At 50.7% G+C, this 12,425-nt stretch overlaps 1 long non-coding RNA gene across 3 annotated transcripts in view; it reads left to right on the top strand.

Annotated features, from left to right (window-relative positions):
- LOC107967111 (uncharacterized) overlaps window positions 1–12,425 on the top strand; it is a 15,547-nt gene extending 3,122 nt beyond the window's left edge. For all 3 annotated transcript variants that reach the window (XR_010147233.1, XR_010147232.1, XR_001707335.4), the window contains 2 exons: window positions 9,936–9,988; window positions 12,144–12,425. This is a non-coding gene — a long non-coding RNA (uncharacterized LOC107967111). The remainder of the gene's footprint in view (window positions 1–9,935; window positions 9,989–12,143) is intronic.

Here is a 12,425-nt window from a genome sequence, read left to right as displayed (position 1 = left end):
TGAGCTGGGCTTGACCAGGCCACAGGAAACCATGCAGGATTGGTAGCAGAGGAGCACAGCCAGCTGTTCAGCCCTTTTGAAATACCTCTGGAAATGGGAGTGATCCTCTCGTTGTTGCCAGAATTCCAGGCCTTGATGCCCAGCACAAGCCTTCATTAAATGTCCCTGGGGTGATTATTATTATTATTATTATTTTTGAGACAGAGTCTCGCCCTATCACCCACGCTGGAGTGTGGTGGAGCAATCTCGGCTCACTGCAGCCTCTATCTCCTGGGTTCAAGCGGTTCTTCTGCCTCAGCTCCCTACAGAGCTGGGATTACAGGCATGCGCTGCCATGCCTAATTTTTCTATTTTCTTTAGTAGAGATGGGGTTTCACCATGTTGGCCAGGCTGGTCTCAAACTCACGACCTTAGGTGATCTGCCCACCTCAGCCTCCCCAAGTGCTGGGATTACAGGTGTGAGCCACCACACCCAACCTGATTATTATCTTTAGTATTAATGATATCAAGGATCAAGGCTGGGCACGGTGGCTCACGCCCATAATCCCAGCACTTTGGGATGCTGAGGCGGGCGGATCACCTGAGGTCCGGAGTTCGAGACCAGCCTGACCAACATGGAGAAACCCCATCTCTACTAAAAATACAAAATTAGCCAGCCATGGTGGCTCACACCTGTCATCCCAGCTACTCGGGAGGCTGAGGCAGGAGAATCGCTTGAACCCAGGAGGCGGAGGTTGCAGTGAGCCGAAATCGCACCACTGCAAGCCAGCCTGGACAACAAAAGGGAAACTCCATCTCAAAAAAAAAAGAAAAGAGAGAAAGAGATCATGTTCTTCATGGGACATGAATGGAGCTGGAGGCCATTATTCTTAGCAAACTAATGCAGGAACAGGAAACCAAACACCGCATGTCGTCCCTCATAAGTGGGAGATAAATGATGAGAACACACGGACACAAAGAGGGGAACAACAGACACTGGGGCCTACTTGAGGGTGGAGAGTGGGAGGAGGGAGAGGAGCAGGAAAAATAACTATTGGATACGGGGCTTAATACCTGGGTGACAAAATAATCTGTACAACAAACCCCCGTGGCATGAGTTTACCATATAACAAAGCTGCATGTGTACCCCTGAACCTAAAATATAAGTTTTTTTAAAATTCTATACCTGGCCAGGCACGGTGGCTCACGCCTGTAATCCCTGCACTTTGGGAGGCCGAGGTGGGTGGATTACCTGAGGTCAGGAGTTTGAGACCAGCCTGGCCAATATGGTGAAACCCTGTCTCTACTAAAAATACAAAAATTAGCCAGGCGTGGTGGTGATGGATGCCTGTAGTCACTGGGGAGGCTGAGGCATGAGAATTGCTTGAACCCAGAGGCGGTGACTGCAGTGAGCCGAGATCGGGCCACTACACTCCAGCCTGGGGGACAACAGCAAAGCAAAACTCCGTCTTAAAAAAAAAAGTATATATATATATATATATATATATATATATATGAGTGTGTGTGTGTATATGTATATATGTGTGTGTATATGTGTGTATATATGTATATATGTGTATATATGTATATATGTGTGCATATATGTATATGTATGTATATATGTATGTGTATATATATGTATGTATATATATACTGAATTAAAAATACTAACCCTTCCTGAATCTTATTACTTTTTTATTTTACTTTTTTTTGGGGGTGGGAGGAGATGGAGTCTCACTCACTCTATTGCCCAGGCTGGAGTACAGTGGCGTGATCTTGGCTCACTGCAGTCTCCACCTCTGGGTTCAACCAATTCTCATGCCTCAGCCTCCCCGGGACTACAGGCACCCATCACCACCACGCCCAGCTAATTTTTGTATTTTTTGTAGAGATGAGGTTTTCACCATATCGCCCAGGCTGGTCTGAAACTCCTGACCTCAAGTGACTCAGCCTCCCAATGTTCTGCGATTATAGGCATGAGCCACACCTGACCTAACCCTTCCTGAATTTTAATAAAGTATTTTATAATATTAAAATAATAATAATAATATCAAGCATCCGTCCACTCTGCAAAGCTTGTTCCTATTTGCATACCCACCCCCGCACGGGCATCCCTCAGGAGCACCTGTCCTGTGCGCGCCCAGCAGCTCCCACGGGGTTAGCCAAGTGTGGTGATGGGCTCACCTCCTGGTGGCTGAGGGCCTCTGTCTTGCTCAATATCTGAGTCACACCCTTCCTCAGGCCTTAGGGGCAGGGCCATGTCTCTATTGCTCTCACATCTGTCACTCCAGACAAGCCTGGCTGCACCTCCATCTGGTTATCTGACTCGCCTCAGCTGAGTCAGGCAGAGGGCGTCTGTGGGGAGGAGGGGAGGCTGGAGAGGGGCTTTGCTCATCAGCTGACGCTGAGATCCGGGGATTCCAAGGCCCAGTTAGGTGTTCAGGGTGTTCTTTAAAGGGTGGAAGTGGTCCCTTTACCTTGGACTTTTCCCTTAAAATTTTTTTTCAGATACAGCACATGATCAAAAGTGTCAAGAATGAGGCCAGGTGTGGTGGCTCATGCCTGTAATCCAAGCATCTTGGGAGGCTAGGCAAGAGGATCGCTTGAGCCCAGTAGTTGGAGACCAGCCTGGACAATATAGCAAGACCTCATCTGTACAAAAACACTAAAAAATTAACTGGGCATGGTGGTGCGTGCCTGTGGTCCCAGCTACTCGGGAGGCTGAGGTGAGAGGATCCCTTGAGCCAGGAAGGTCAAGGCTGCAGTGAGTTGTGATCACACCACTGCACTCCAGCTTGGGCAATAGAGCAAGATCCTGTCTCAAGAAAAAAACAATGTCGGCTGGGCGTGGTGGCTCACGCCTGTAATCCCAGCACTTTGGGAGGCCAAGGCGGGCAGATCACCTGAGGTCGGGAGTTCGAGACCAGCCTGACCAACAGGGAGAAACCCTGTCTCTACTAAAAATACAAAAATTAGCCAGGCGTGGTGGTGCATGCCTGTAACCCCAGCTACTCGGGAGCTTGAGGCAGGAGAATCGCTTGAACCCAGGAGGCAAAGCTTGCAGTGAGCCGCGATGGTGCCATTGCACTCCAGCCTGGGCAACAAGAGTGAAACTCTGTCTCAAAAAAAAAAAAGAAAAAGAAAAACCAATATCCAGAGTACACAGAGGCCGGACACCGTGGCTCACGCCTGTAATCCCAACACTTTGGGAAACTGAGGCGGGCAGATCACCTAAGATCAGGAGTTCAAGACCAGCCTGGACAACATGGAGAAACCCCGTTTCTACTAAAAAATACAAAAATTAGCCAGGTGTGATGGCAGGTGCCTGTAATCCCAGGCAGGGAGCTGAGGCATGAGAATCGCTTGAACCTGGGAGGTGGAGGTTGCAGTGAGCCGAGATTGCTCCCCTGCACTCCAGCCTGGAGGATAAAGGGAGACTCCGTCTCCAAAAAAAAAAACATACATAAGAGTATAGAGAAAAAAATAAATTGTCTCCCATCCCTTCACCGGGTCCCCATCCCATTTCCAAAGGCAATTTCTTGTGTCCTTCCTGAGGATACAAATGGCTGCATGTGTGAGCCTGTAACAAGTGGCTGCAACCACATACACAGCCACACACCTTCCTTGCTTCACTATGTATTTTGCAGTCCATTTCATTTCTGTTCAGAACCTTGACCTTTTTAACAGCTGTGTAGTATTTTACCACGTGGCTATCCCGTCATCATTTAAATAGCCTTCTGCTGACGGATATTTTAAATGTTTGCATATTTTGCTATGACTACAGTGCCATAATGACTGGCTTTCTCAGATATCTCTTCCTTGCAGCTTTTAAGGGGGCTCAGTGTCGGCTGGGCGCGATGGCTCACGCCTGTAATCCCAACACTTTGGGAGGCTGAAGCGGGTGGATCATTTGAGGTCAGGAGTTTGAGACCAGCCTGGCCAACAGGGTGAAACCCTGTCTCTACTGAAAATACAAAAATTAGCTGGGCATGGTGGTACATGCCTATAATCCCAGCTATTCGGGAGGCCGAAGCAGGTGGATCATTTGAGGTCAGGAGTTTGAGACCAACCTGGCCAACATGGTGAAACTCCATCTCTACTGAAAATACGAAAATTAGCTGGGCATGGTGGTACATGCCTATAATCCCAGCTACTCGGGAGGCTGAGGCAGGAGAATTGCTTGAACCCGGGAGGCGGAAGTTGCAGTGAGCCAAGATCGTGCCACTGCACTCTAGCCTGGGTGATACAGCAAGACTCTGTCTCAAAAAAAAAAAAAGTGGGGGGGCTCATTGTCCACTGCTGCCCAGCATGGGGACCCCGGAGGTGGGCAAGAAGCTGAGAAAGACAGACAGACAGAGGGACAGCACAGTCAGCCTCTGTCTCCTCCCCAGGGAATCGGCTTCTCCATCCACGCAGGCGGGGCTGGGAAGGACTCCATCTCCCAGTCCTCTTATAGGCTCTAATTTTGGGGGGCTTTTTGTTTTGTTTTATTTTGGTTTTTGAGACGGAGTTTCGCTCTTGTCACCCAGGTTGGAGTGCAATGGCGCGATCTCAGCTCACTGCAACCTCCGCCTCCCAGGTTCAAGTGATTCTCCTGTCTCAGCCTCCAGAGTAGCTGGGATTACAGGCGTGCGCCACTACACCTGGCTAATTTTTGTATTTTTAGTAGAGACGGGGGTTTCACCACGTTGGCCAGGCTGGTCTGGAACTCCTGACCTCTCAGGTGATCCACCCTCTTCAGCCTCCCAAAGTGCTGGGATTACAGGCGTGAGCCACCGCTCCCAGCCTGGGTTCGAATTTTTTAGCTAGCTCTGGTTCAGTCTCAAAGGCCAGAAGCAGGAGGGCTCTGGGGTTTGGGCGGAAGGGGAAGCCAAGGAGGCCAGGGCAGGTGGGGGCCCAGATCCAGCAAGAGCCCTGAGCCAACCAGAGCCAGGTCAGAGTGAGGCTTTCTCCCTGCTGCAGGCAGCCCCGGAGCTCCGCCTGGCACCCCAGCGGCCTGGCTGGGGCCCAGCTCTCTAAGCAGATAATTCAGGGCCCCAGTCTCAAAAAACAAAAAACAGCCTCCAAAGCCTTCTGGGCAGCTGACCCTCTGTTGCTAGATCTTCGGGGTCCCCCTCCTTCCCACCCAAGTGTCTGAGAAGGGGTCGTCTCCCCACCCACCACTTGAGGGTGAAATAGTGGAGGTGGAGTTAGCAGTAATGCCCAGGGGAGTGGTCCCAAAGAGCTACCCAGGTGGCAGGAGGCAGTGGGAAGCCAGAGCCAGGAAGGGTGGGGCCCAGGGCCATTTGCCCAGTGCCCGTCCAGGTGCCCCGTGACTCAGAGTGCAGACTGCGCAGCCTGGGGTCCCGCTACTGTAGAGTGAGGCCCAGCCCAGCCCCCACTACCTGACACCAGGCCGGCTCTCCCTTCCTGTTCTCCCCGGGCACTCCCATGCTCCAGGGGGGCACTTGCTGTGCCTCACCCTGTGCCTCCAAGCCATGCTGGGGTGCAGGCACGAATCCTCCTCCAGGGGGCATCCACCCAGCACTGAAGGAGTCATTCAGAAACTGCCTGGCTCACGGCCATGCCGGGCTTAAAGCTCTCCAGTGGCTTCTCCCTGAGTTGACTCAGCAGCTCACCATGACCTTCAAGGCCGTGGAGAGGCGCCGCCTCACCACCCTGACCTCATCCTTCCTCCTCTCCTCCACTCTGACCACGCTGGTTCCTCAATCGCTCTCCCCCACTCGGCACCTTTGCATCGCCGACCACTCAACTTGGAGCTCAACATGTCTGAGTCACACACTCCCCAACTCCCTACACACACACATTCACACATGCTCACACGCATGCACATTCACACATGCTTACACACATTCACACATGCTCACACACATTCACACTCACACACACGCACACACACACCCTTTCCCCTTATCCCATACTGGTCTCTCAACTGTCCCTTTCTCAGAAAAGTCCTTTCATGACCTGGCATGGTAGCTCACACCTGTAATCCCAGCACTTTGTGAGGCTGAGGCAAGAGGATTGCTTGAGCCCAGGGGTTCAAGACCAACTTGGACAACATGGTGAGACCTCATCTCTACAAAAAAATCCAAAAATTAGCCTCACATGATGGAGCACACCTGTCATCCCAGCAACAAGGGAGGCTGAGGCAGAAGGATCACTTGAGCCCAGGAGTTCAAGGCTACAGTGAGCTGTGATCACACCACTGCACTCCAGCCTGGGTGACAAAGTGAGACCCTGTCTCAAAAAACAAACGAAAAGAAAAGTCCTTTCTCTTGTAAAGCAGCCCCCATCCTCCTCCCACAGCAGGGTTCCACTCCATGGCCACCCGGCACCTTGGCGTGCTTGCTTTGCCTGCTCCCCTGTCAAGTGGAAGCCATCATGGGCTCACCCATGACTGCAGTGCAGAGAGCGCAGTGCTGAGCCCACTGGGTCCATGAGAGCACCGACGTCCGCTGCCCACTGATCTCTGCTGGGCTCCATTCTAAGCACTTCCCACATCTCAATCACTTAATCCCCTCCTCAGCTGTAAAATACAGGAGCTGGCCGGGCACGATGGCTCACACCTGTAATCCCACCACTTTGGGAGACCAAGGTGGGCAGATCACAAGGTCAGGAGATCAAGACCACGGTGAAATCCCGTCTCTACTAAAAATACAAAAAAAAAAAAAAAAAATTAGCCGGGCACGGTGGCGGGCACCTGTAGTCCCAGCTACTCGGGAGGCTGAGGCAGGAGAACGGCGTGAACCCGGGAGACGGAGCTTGCAGTGAGCCGAGATTGCGCCACTGTACTCCAGCCTGGGCGACAGAGAGACTCCATCTAAAAAAAAAAAAATGCAGGATCTATTGGTTATCCCCACTTTACAATGAAAAAAATTGATGCCCAGAGAGGTTAAGTCACTTGCTTAAGGCCACACAGCCAGGAAGTGGCAGAGCCAAGATACTGAAGGCAGGTTTTTTTTTTTTTTTATGTTTTTGAACAAATGAACTCTTATTTCAGAGGCCAGGAAAGTGCAGCTCAGAAGGGAATGGGGGCAAGTAGGGCAGCTGAGGCTGAAATCTCAGTCCTCCTCTGGCGCTAAGAGCTCGCGGTCTCCCAGCCCCACTCTACCCACAACCCCACCCCACCCTCCACCCCCTGCTCCCCGCCACCTCCTCCACTCCATTCCTTTGTGTTTTGTTTTGTGTTTTTGGAGACAGAGTCTTGCTCTTACCCAGGCTGGAGTGCAGTGGCTCGATCTCAGCTCACTGCAACCTCTGCCTCCTGGGTTCAAGCAATTCTCCTGCCTCAGCCTCCCACATAGCTGGGATTACAGGCAAGCGCCACCACGACCAGCTAATTTTGTATTTTTAGTAGAGACAGGGTTTCTCCATGTTGGTCAGGCTGGTCTCGAACTCCCGACCTCAGGTGATCCACCCGCCTCGGCCTCCCAAAGTGCTGGGATTACAGGCGCGAGCCACTGCACCCGGCTCCACTCCACTCCTTGTTGCTGTCGGGTGGGACAGCAAGGCTGGAGCCCAGCATCCAATTAGGAAACAAGGTGGAAATCCAGGGCCAAGCCCCGTGGCTGCCAGTTGCCCTCGTAATTAAAGACACACATTAAAGACAGCTCCGAGGTGCCATTAAACATCCATTAAACTGGCAAAAAATAAATCCAAAAGGTAAAACTCAACTCTAGTTGGCAACTGCAGCAGAGAACACAGCACAGGTCACAGGTGGCTCAGAGGCAACAGCCCTCACACCTGGCTCCCTGTCCCTGCCCTGAATTGTTCCATGTGGGAACTGGGCCACGCTGGTCAGCTTCATCAAAGATAGATTTGCCAAATTGGCATACAATTCACATGTCATAAAATTCACTCTCTAAAAGCGTACAAGTCAGCACGGTCTCAGAATTTCCTGAGACCAATAAAACCTCCGGAGCCCTTTGACCCAGCACTCCAGCGTTTGGGAATAAGCCCTGTAGAAGGAGCCCAAGAGGAAACAAAAATAGAAGTGTGTCCAAAGCTGGAAGCTGCCCCAGCCAAACACTGGAAACACCCAGCTCTCCACCAAGATAAACCACGCGAGCCACAGCTTGCGGGCAATATCCCATCTCCATCCTCACCACTGCTCAGCCCAGACCTCCCTCATCTTCCTGGCCTGCAGACCTTAGCAGTGGCGTTCCCGCCCCTGGAACACCCTTCCCACCTGGTACCTGGTGCCTGCAGGGCCCATGCACGGCATATTCACTGCTGTATCCCCAGAGCCTCGCACAGTGCCTGGTGCAGAGATGATTTTCAGCAAAGAGGCACTGAAGGGAAGATACCTATGTGACTGTGAGGAGACATAGGTGAGCAACTGGAACCTCTGAACACCTGATTGGGCCACTCATAATGACATGAGAATTGCAATGCTCAGAGGAGAAAAGCAGCTTCTTTTGGTGAGAAGTCACTGAGATTAAAGATCTGTCTTAGGGTCGGGCATAGTGTCTCATGCCTGTAATCCCAGCACTTTGGGAGGCCAAGGCAGGAGGATCACTTGAGCAGAGGAGTTTGAGACCAGCCCAGGCAACACAGAGAGACTTTGTCTCTACCAAAAAAATCAAAAATTATCTGAGCATGGTGGTTCATGCCTGTAGTCCCAGTTACTAGGGAGACTGAGGTAGGAAGATCACTTGAACCCAGGAGGTAGAGGCTGGTGGTGAGCCGAGATTGTGCCACTGCACTCCAGCCTGGGTGACAGAATGAGACCCTGTCTCAAAAAAAAAAAGGCCGGGAGGCCTTTGGGAGGCCAAGGCGGGCGGATCACGAGGTCAGGAGATCGAGACCATCCTGGCTAACACGGTGAAACCCCGTCTCTACTAAAAATACAAAAAATTAGCCGGGCGTGGTGGCGGGCGCCTGTAGTCCCAGCTACTAAGGAGGCTGAGGCAGGAGAATGGCATGAACCCGGGACGCGGAGCTTGCAGTGAGCCGAGATTGTGCCAGAGCAAGACTCCATCTCAAAAAAAAAAAAAAAAAAAAAAAAGATCCGCCTGTGCCTTAGTGGTGATGGTTGCACAACTCGGTGAATATATTGAAAACAACCGACTTGTACACTTTAAAAAAAAAAAGAGAGACAAGGTCTCATTATATTGCCCAGACTGGTCTCAAACTCCTGGACTCAAGTAAGCATTCCCCTTCACCCCCACAAAGTGCTGGGATTACAGGCATGAGCCACCACGCCTAGCCTTTGTACAATTTTACAGGCTGAATTTTATGATATGTGAATTGTATGTCAATTTGGCAAATCTATCTTTGATGAAGCCAAACCATGTGGCTCAGTTCCCGCAGAAACTAATTCAGGAAAGGGACAGGGAACCAGGAAAGAGGGCTGTTGTCCTCAGCAGTGAAACTGACTTGGGGCCCTGAAGGTTAGAGTGATCTGGGCAGGGGCATCCCAGCGGGGAACATTGTCTGGTAGATGCTGAGAGGGAAGAGATTGGAGGACCCACAATTGGGAATCAGGGTGACTTTGGTGACCAAGGTTGCAGGGAATGGGGACAGAGGCTTGGAGAGAAGTCACTGGGGAGATGAGGGGACCACACGTGGATCTGGGCCAGCTTCGTATTAACCATGCCCTTCCATGGCTGACCGGAAAGGCAGGGAAGTGGGCATCTCCTGGGAGGCATGGAACCTCAAAGGTCCCTCTTCTCAGAGGTGATCCCTGTGTGGCCACACTGCTTGCTGTCCACCCAATATCCTTTCTCTCTCTCTCCCTGACTAAAAAAACTCATAATTTTTAATTTAGACACATGGCACCCTGGAATGAAGTTGATACTTCTCAGCTTCCTTTGCAGCTAGTATGACCATGTGACTAAGTTCTGTCCAGTGAGATGTAAGTGGAAGGGATATATGACAGCTTCCAGAAAAAGCTTCTTGACAGACAGCTGGCATGGGCCTTTTATCTTCTGTTCTTCATTTCCTCCTTCCTGCAGGCTGGACGATGAATGTGATGGCTGGAACTCAAGCAGCCACAGTGGGTCATAAGGTAAAGATGTGTTTAAAATGGCAGAGCAGCAAGACAGAAGGAATGATCACACAGCTAGCATACTAGCTCAACCTCTCTAGTGCATACCTGTGAGCTAAGCCTTTTTTTGTTGTTGTTGTTGTGTTGTGTTATTTTGTTTTGAGATGGAGTTTTGCTCTTGTTGCCCAGACAATGGCACAATCTCAGCTCACTGCAATCTCCACCTCCCAGGTTCAAGCGATTCTCCTGCCTCAGCCTCCTGAGTAGCTGGGATTACAAGCATGCTCCACCACGCCCTGCTAATTTTGTATTTTTAGTAGAGACGGGGTTTCTCCATGTTGGTCAGGCTGGGCTCGAACTCCGGACCTCAGGTGATCCGCTCACCTCTGCCTCCCAAAGTGCTGGGATTACAGGCGTGAGCTACCACGCCTGGCCTTCACTTCTTTACTCCTTCCCAAAATGTGTTAAGTATTATCTGTGTTTCCCATCCTGAGCAGGGCTCCTTACCTGTGTTAAGTAAAAAGACATGATTCCCAACTCCAGGAGTGCGAGTTGATGATACAAATATAATCACATGGCAGGCCAATATGCATGCTCGTTAACACCAAGAATCTGTGCCTTCGCATAGATGTTACCTGAACTTCTCCAGAAGTTATACCCATGCACACATTGCACTATCTGCTGTCACTTCTCAATGCCTGTGTCACCAACCCCCAACCACGCCCAGTAGAGTGTGTCCCTTTGGGGCCAGCAGCCTCCACTGCCCCTGATCACAGCACCTTCATGGCTGCAGCCCAAGCCTGATCTAGGCCAGGAACACCAGGACCCCTCCAACCTTTTCTTTGTCTCAGAAACCCAGACTTGACTCCCTTAGGGCCTATTGAAAACTCCCCTGATAGGCCAGGCGCGGTGGCTCACACGTATAATCCCAGCACTTTGTGAGGCTGAGGCGGGCAGATCACGAGGCCAGGAGTTCAAGACCAGCCTGGCCAACATAATGAAACCCCATCTCTACTAAAAAATACAAAAAGTAGCCGGGCATGGTGGCACGTGCCTGTAGTCCCAGTTACTCAGGAGGCTGAGGCACGAGAATCGCTTGAACCCGGGAAGCGGAGGTTGTGGTAAGACTCATTCTGTTGCCCAGGTTGGAGTGCAATGGCGTGATCTCGACTCACTGCAACCTCTGCCTCCCAGGTTCAAGTAATTCTCCTGTCTCAGCCTCCCAAGTAGCTGGGACTACAGGCATGGCGCCACCATGCCTGGCTAATTTTGTATTTTTAGTAGAGATGGGGTTTCACCATGTTGGCCAGGCTGGTCTCAAACTCCTGACCTCAGGTGATCCGCCCACCTCAGCCTCCCAAAGTGCTGGGATTACAGGCGTGAGCCACCATGCCTGGCCTGATTTTTATCTTTCAAATAACCTTTTATTGAGCCTTTTTTTTTTTTTTTTTTTTTTTTGAGGCAGGGTCTTGCTCTATTACCCAGGCTGGAGTGCAGTGGCATAATCATAACTCACTGCAGTCTTGGCCTCCTGGGCTCAAGTGATTTTCCCAACTCAGCCTCTGGAGTAGCTCGAACTATAGGCACGTGCTACCACACCCACCCAATTATTTTATTTTTTTGGTAGAGACGGGGTGTCACTAATTTATTTTTATTTAGTTGTTTTTGTTTTGGGTTTTTTTTTTTTTTTTTTGAGACAGAGTTTGGCTCTTGTTGCCCAGGCTGGAGTGCAGTGGTGAGATCTTGGCTCACCAAAACCTCCGCCTCCCGGGTTCAAGTGATTCTTCTGCCTCAGCCGCCCGAGTAGCTGGGATTACAGGCATGAGCCACCACACCTGGCTAATTTTGTATTTTTAGTAGAGACGGGGTTTCTCCATGTTGGTTAGGCTGGTCTCGAACTCCCGACCTCAGGTGATCCGCCCACCTCAGCCTCCCAAAGTGCTGGGATTATAGGTGTGAGCCACCACACCCGGCCTATTTTTATTTTTTTAGAGACAAGGTCTCGCTCTGTCACCCAGGCTGGAGGGTAGTGGCATGATTATAACTCACTACAGTGTCCAACTCCTGGTGTCAAGCAATCCTCCCGCCTCAGCCTCCTGAGTAGCTAGGACCACAGGCATGCACTATGACAACTTATTTATATATTTACTTATTTATTTATTTATTTATTTTGTAGGGACGGTGTCTTGCTATGTTGTCCAAGCTGGTCTCAAACTGGCCTGAATCAATGCTTCCACCTCAGCTGCCAGAGGAACCGGGATTACAGGCCTGAGCCACTGCAGCCAGCCAGTTTGTTATTTTAATGTAAATTCTTAGTAAACAACTCAGGAACTCTCTTGTCCTTTTAAAATCCATTTCAACTGCTGCTAATCGGAGTGTATATTCAGGGCAACTTGAATCTGTGCTCCTGGGATGCAATCCTCAAGCTTGGCCCAAATAAAGTCTCCGCTGATATTAA

This window comes from Pan troglodytes, chromosome 9 (assembly GCF_028858775.2).
Source record: "Pan troglodytes isolate AG18354 chromosome 9, NHGRI_mPanTro3-v2.0_pri, whole genome shotgun sequence".
In the NCBI taxonomy this organism is placed as follows: domain Eukaryota; kingdom Metazoa; phylum Chordata; class Mammalia; order Primates; family Hominidae; genus Pan; species Pan troglodytes.
The sequence above is the reverse complement of the archived record's forward strand: the minus strand, read 5'-3'. Positions and strand labels throughout refer to the sequence as shown.